Source organism: Apodemus sylvaticus, chromosome 6 (assembly GCF_947179515.1).
Source record: "Apodemus sylvaticus chromosome 6, mApoSyl1.1, whole genome shotgun sequence".
In the NCBI taxonomy this organism is placed as follows: Eukaryota; Metazoa; Chordata; class Mammalia; order Rodentia; family Muridae; genus Apodemus; species Apodemus sylvaticus.
The window spans coordinates 95,424,507-95,431,828 of record NC_067477.1 but is presented as its reverse complement, the minus strand read 5'-3'; positions in this window follow the sequence as shown (position 1 = coordinate 95,431,828).

Here is a 7,322-nt window from a genome sequence, read left to right as displayed (position 1 = left end):
TGATGAGTCAGCAGTCAGACACAGGAGCCTATGGGTCAGAGTGGGGGGAGGGGAAGGGGGAGGGGGGAAGGGGGAAGGGGCCTATGGGTCAGAGTGGGGGGAGGGGAAGGGGGAGGGGGGGAAGGGGGAAGGGGCCTATGGGTCAGAGTGGGGGGAGGGGAAGGGGGAGGGGGGAAGGGGGAAGGGGCCTATGGGTCAGAGTGGGGGGAGGGGAAGGGGGAGGGGGGAAGGGGGAAGGGGCCTATGGGTCAGAGTGGGGGGAGGGGAAGGGGGAGGGGGGAGGGGGAAGGGGCCTATGGGTCAGAGTGGGGGGAGGGGAAGGGGGAGGGGGGAAGGGGGGAAGGGGCCTATGGGTCAGAGTGGGGGGAGGGGAAGGGGGAGGGGGGGAAGGGGGAAGGGGCCTATGGGTCAGAGTGGGGGGAGGGGAAGGGGGAGGGGGGAAGGGGGAAGGGGCCTATGGGTCAGAGTGGGGGGAGGGGAAGGGGGAGGGGGGAAGGGGGAAGGGGCCTATGGGTCAGAGTGGGGGGAGGGGAAGGGGGAGGGGGGAAGGGGGAAGGGGCCTATGGGTCAGAGTGGGGGGAGGGGAAGGGGGAGGGGGGAAGGGGGAAGGGGCCTATGGGTCAGAGTGGGGGGAGGGGAAGGGAGAAGGGGGAGGGGAGGGGAAAGGAGAAGGGGAGCATTCTTATCCAAACCACCACAATTACCTAAAAGAGAAACATTAATTTTAAAAAAGAACAGCTTGGGGTTGGAGGGTACTGACTGCTCTTCCAGAGGTCCTGAGTTCAATTCCCAGCAACCACATGGTGGCTCACAACTATCTGTAATGGGATCTGATGCCCTCTTCTGGTGTGACAGAGTGTACTCATTTACATAAAATAAATAAATCTGAAAAAAAAAAAGATTAGCTTGCTTTTAATTGCCTTTGAGGGCATCCTAATAATACCCTAGAGCAGCCAGGCAGCAGATGCAGTGTGAGGCATGTCTACTGTGGGAGGCCTGCACAGTTGGGCAGATCCTGCCTCAGCCAGAGGCCAGGCCACAGGCCTGGAGGACTCATGTCACCAGGAAAGCAAGGAGCCTAACTCATCTCTTATTTTGAAGTTGAGAAATCATGGTAAAATGGAGAGAGGGTCCAAAGGCACCCAAGGGCCTCCATAGCCCTAAACTAATGGGTGGCCTTTGTAATCCGGCTTTTCTACTCCTGGTAAGGACAGAGAAAACTATATAAAAAATTAACACAGTGACTTTGTACCACTGCAGCAACAATGTAACACCTGACAGAAACAGTTTAAGATTTGGTTTGGCTCCAGGTTTCACTCAGACCAAGGCACAGGAACACATGACCAAAGTTTATGTCATGATGGCTCAAGACGCACAAAACTGTGACAGGACGTAGGAGTAACAATCCCCTGAGGCTCCTCCTCCAGTACCCTCCTGCCTCTAGCTGGGCCCCATACCCCAAAGTCTCCAGAACCTCACAAAGTCACACCATAGCTGGGGACCAAGTGGCCAAAGTATGAGGCTTGGAGGGGCCCTTCACCTTCAAACCACACCTAAGGCCTTGGTATGAAATCAGTCACAGAAGTGCATTAAATGGGTGAGCGGCCAACCCTGCCTCAAAGTTACAAAAACAACTGATATCAAGCAGCACTTTTTCCAGTGAAACGTACATATTTAAGAAAAAGGCACTTCCTGGAGTCTACATTGGAAAGCTGGAGAGATGACTCTGTTATTAACGTACTTACTGTGCATGCAGGAGGGCCTGAGTTCAATTCCTAGAGCCCAAGGTTGGAAAGAGAGAGGGGGAGAAAGAAAGAGAGAGAGAGAGAGAGAGAGAGAGAGAGAATGGTACATGAAGATTGACACCCAAGGTAGGCATACATACACACACATATATACATACACACACACACACACACACACACATATACACACACACATGTGCTCAGAATCTGCAGTCAGAGAGAAAGCAGGACTAACCAGTGAGCGAGCACCTCGCCTGAGAAGGCCGTTCCTATGATCTTCCAAGGCTCGCTCTTTCCTCGCTCTGCATGCAGAGCAACTCATCTATCCCCAAGAGTGTCTGTCAGGTGAGGTCCTATCCCCCTTGTTCCCTGGCAACCCTACCCAGGCTTGGGGCTTATGATCAGCCACATCCACCCATCTCCATGCCACCGCTCTCCTAAGCTCAAAATATCTTCCCCTTATCTGCAATCCAGAGCCTGTGCATCCTAAACCACCCAACACCAACCCTGGGCTTTCTCATCCGGATCAGTTCAGTGCCATGCTGTCCTCCCAGTGACGTCAGCAGAACCCAAAATGCCTCCATCCTCTTTCTCGTCCCTTAAGTCAAATCCAGCCTGAGGAAGAAGTGAGGAAGCTTGAGGTGGACCTGCAAAGTGGATCCTGACTCTGGGGGGTGCGGGGAGCAGTGAGGTGGGAACTTAACCTAGAACTGCCTCCAACATAAGAGGGAAGGAAATAAGAAATGAGCAGGAGTGGGTGAGACTTATCAACCATGGGCGGATACAGATGGAAGATGTGTGGATGGTTCATGTAGAGAGACTTATTGGGGTGCCATGCCACCTGGCAGGAACTTGACATCGACCAATAGGAAGTTCCTCTCCCAGACTTTGAGCAGGAACTCCTGTGTTAGCCATAATCCCCTCCACCTAAGATGGAGCACTCAGATCAAGGCTCAAAGTTTAATGGGGGTCTCCAAATATATAGGCAGGATGGGGGGACCCTCCCCAAAGGCTGGAAACTGGTCTGCAGAGTCAGTCCTTGCTCAGCAGGTGCCTGGTGCCTCTCAGGAAACTGCAGGTCCTTGAAGAACCTTGGTCTGAGCCCTCCACCCTAGGTACATGGCACCCCAATTCGACTCTCTATGGGTCCATACTGCAGTGTGTTTCCCCACTTTTGTGGGTGCTAGAATGCTCTCAGATACACCCAAAGTTGTACAGATTGTTACATCACACAGAGACATGGAGAGAGACAGAGAAGCCAGGGTCACATATCTGCCCTGGTGATGTTCTCCACCCATGGGTGTGGTGCCTCAAGCCATTATCCCTAGCGGTCAAGAGACGGAGGTAGAAAGATGGCTGCAAGATCAAGCACAGCTTAGGCTATGTAGGTCCAATGCTCACCTAGGCTGCAACATGACATCCTAAAGACAAACAACTACCACCAGAAATAGAGAAACCGTCCAGCAAGCGTTACTGAGCAAAGCACTGCCCTGCACTCTGCAGATAGTACCCTCAGCACACCATACCCTTCCCAGCCCTGTGTGTGTGCACATACATGTGTGCATTTGTGTTTATGTGCAGGTATGTGCAAGTGTATGTGTGCATACACAGAAAAAAAAACACCCCAAAAGCCACTGCAGAAATTCTCAAAGCTATAATAGAAATATGTTTTAAAGGGGCAGAAGTAAATTAAACAGAGGGAGGGATTTCGCCTCTCCGAGAGTTGCCGTCTGCCCGCTTACTCCAGCCTACGTGCTTCACTAGAGATGAGAAGCTATAAAGAGACCCTTATGGTCACTTCTGGGAAATACTCAACTCTCCATCATTCCCCTGGCAACGCTCCATTTGCAGCAGAAGTCCTGCTACGTGTGCATGGTTAAAATGTGTCACGTGGAGAAAAACAACGCACAGGAGGAGCTAGGATGGTGCTGTTAGTAGAATGCTCACCTGAGGCTCACAAAGCCCCGGGTTTGATCCCAGCACCATATAAACCAAGCAGACCCCTGCTATCCCAGCAGAGGCAGGAGGATCAGTAGTTAGGACTATCCTCTACTACATAGTATCCTTTAAAGTGTAATCCTATGCCCAAAAAAAAAAAAAAAAAAAAAAAAAAAAAAAAAAAGGAGAAGAAAAAAAACTAACAGGCCTTTGTAAAAATTCACCAATGGCTCCCTGTGTGGGTAAGTTTCAAAAGAATGTTCAACTCCAGAAGCAAGTCGCCAGTCACAGCAGTGGGGGCAAGTGGTAAGAAGGGCAAAACTTATCTTTCCCCTGCGGTCACTCACACTGTCTTCACTGCTCTGTCTTTAAGCCAAAATACCCATTAGACAGAGGAGGCCTCCTGGATTAGGTACCCAGCATGATGTCACATGTCCCAGTGGGAACCAGATGACTCACGTAGCATTGAAATTCAAATCCAGCATCATTTAAATTCAGCTTCTTCACTGTATTAATGTCACATGTCTAGAACACACAGGTGACTGGTAACTACTGTTCTGGGTATCAAGGTAAGTCTGCACACCACAGAGGTTTCTACCACAAGCATAGGTGTTTATCATTTCCATGTGTGTTGTAGGAGAGCAACCATTATAATGGTTCCCTGTCATTAATGACCTCAGCAAGTATCAGACTTTACTAATGGATTTTTGAAGCCTTTAAAAGCCTTTCCAACACCAGACACCCTTTACCAAGCCAAGGATGGGGCGGCACATCCCAGACATGAGCAGAAAGTGAACTTGAGTCTGAGGTAGCAGAGGTGAACGCTGGGGACCTGTTTATGTTTCCACAGTCAAGCATCATTAGATGCTTTTTAGCTGAGGAAAAACAGCCAGATGTGCACTGACTGGTCACTGGCCAGGGAGGGGAACCTGGACTAGATGTAGTCAGAAGTTTCAGAATTCTATAGGAATTCAGGCAAGAAATGCTTGGGGCTGGAGTTGATAGAGGACTTGGCAGTGTGTGCATGAAGCCCTGGGTTTGGACAACAGCACCTCCAAAAAGGAACGGTGGTGCATGACTGCAGTCCTAACACTTGACATAAAAACTTCATGATTATCCTTGGTTACATAGTAAGTATGAAGCCAGCCTGGGCTACATATGATCCTGGAAAGGGGGGGTAAAGGAAGTGGTGGGGGGGGGAGTCTTGGCAAAGGGTACCCTGCTCACAGGATTTAGGAGCTAAGTGAAGAGGGGGCAGTGAAGTATCCTTCAGCTGGTGACTCTGCAGGGACTGCTGGGAAGGAGGAGAGGTGAGAGCCATTGTGCTTATCAGAAAGGAGGTGTCCTACACTGAGAGGCGTGGGTGAACGCATCCAGAGAGATGGTTGCAAACATAAGACCAGACCCAAGATCTGGCAACCCTGGTCTATTCAGAGGGAAAAGGAGGGTTCCCAGGAGACACGACCTGATCCCTGAGCTCTGAATGCCCAGACTAAAGGTGGGCTCACAAGGAAAGGCCATGACGGATTTCCACAAAAAAAGAGGAGGAGAAAGAGGAAGAAGTTGTCCCAGGCCACACCATGAGAGGCATTTATACAATTTCTAGAGTAAGATGGCAGCTTGAAACAGGTTAAGAAATGACACTCACACCACAGCTCATGCCAGAAGCTGGGGACGTGCACTGTGGCAATTTTCCCAGATAATACAAGGAACAAGCCAGCATGCCTGCCACACTTTGGTGTCAGGGCGATCCCTCTTTGCAGCCCCACGTGAGTGGGTTCCGTCTGGGATGACTGAGAAGCTGTGTGTCTGTGTTTATGATGCGCTTTGAATATTTTCAAGTTTATCTGTTGGCGCAAATGAATCCTTTATCAGCTTGTGCTTCCTGGTGCTCTGGCAGATGGTAGCTGTTAACGTGGGTAAGGTGTACAGTCACTCTTTGCTGGCACTTATATTCAAAATGGAGTCGCCCAGGTTAACGCTATTGCTCATTAAATGGCGTCTCTGTAGGCGAGGCTCAACCTGATATTCTATATAATACAGAGTAAGCCACAGCAGTCCCTGCCTGTCCTCAACACCCCAGGCTGGCATCAGGGTGAGGTGAACTTGTGTGTCACCTGACGCTGTTGGATTCCCCACCTGATGTGTCTCTTCAGATCACCTCTGGGTTTTTTAAACCTCAGATCCCAAGCTCCCCTCACACACACACACACACACACACACACACAGAATCCACGGGGTAGCCCACTCATGCAAATGTGGCCTGAGTGTTACAGGGACATCATCTGCTTTTCTATTGTGTTTGGTGCTCACAGGACAGAACTGGTGTCTGGTATTCTAAACCTGTCAAAATCCCAAGGCTGGGGAGGCCCCAGGCCCTGGAGGAAAGCTGTAGTTCTTTCACTAATAATTAAGATGTGTCCATCAAATTGCCTTCATTCTGTCTACAGATCAACACTTTGGCCAAAGAAACTTCTTCTGCAGCGAGTGATGGTTAGTGCAGGCTCATAACTGGTCTGAGACAAGTGACTACTGAGCGCACAGCCATAAATGCCACCACCTCTGAGGCTCAGGGTACATCATGAAAGAGGAAGGACGAATTTAAGAACCAGAGAAAGGGGGGATATGGGGCTGCTTCTGGCGTAGCCCTTGCACTTACGAACTCACAGCAGCTGAGTAGGAATGGGATTATCGATGTTCTGCCGTGGAATGGGGGGACTGTGAGACCCCATCCTTCTTCTTCGGGGTTCTATTAGGTAGTTAATCGGTTCTGGGGTGGTAAGAGACATTTTCTTCGGTTGTGTATTAGTCACTGGTACCGTGGCCATGCTCTGTAAATAAACACTAACAAAATTCCCTGGAAACACACACACATACACACACACACACACACTCACACACACACACACACACACACACACGGTAAGGCTGATTGGTGGGCATTGGGATTGATTGGTGGGCTGAGAATCAATATCCTTCCCCATCTCGGTCATTGTACAGGTAGGAAAACTGAAGCCCGAAAAGGTGAGATGCCCACTGCATGCTTTCTCAGGTGGCAGAACCTGGTGTCTTACACCAGAGAACAAGGGCAGCTGCTGAGGTGCTGGTGTTAGACTGCCACGAATGTCCCTGGCCTGGGGGAACTCAAGGCATCGTCTGAAAAGCATTTGCCAGGAGTCCTCTCCCGGCCAGACCACCAGGTGGCGCTGCTCGCCGCAGCATTCCTGGATCTTCCAGGGACCCTGAGCTCAAGGTGAACCCAGTCTTCTGAGCCCTGGGGATTGATTCATCCGGCTCTCTATGAGAATGAAGAATGCAGTCTACCTTGAATCTTGCATGTGCCTATTCATTTTTTTTTCTTTCAAAGAGTAACGTGTTACCCAGAACTAGAAGAGAAAATGCACCATAGAGTTGTGAGCCCCCTTCACCCAAACCATGGCCACAGATGGCATGTTATTGCCACCAAATAAAGGCGGCACATGCCTTTAATCCCAGCACTCAAGAGGCAGAGGCAGGCAGATCTCTGAGTTCAAAGCCAGCCTGGTCTAAAAGAGAGTTCTAGGACAGCCAGGGCTACACAGAGAAACCCTGTCTTGGGGTGGGGGGAGGTATAGGTGTTATTACATTACAGATGGATCT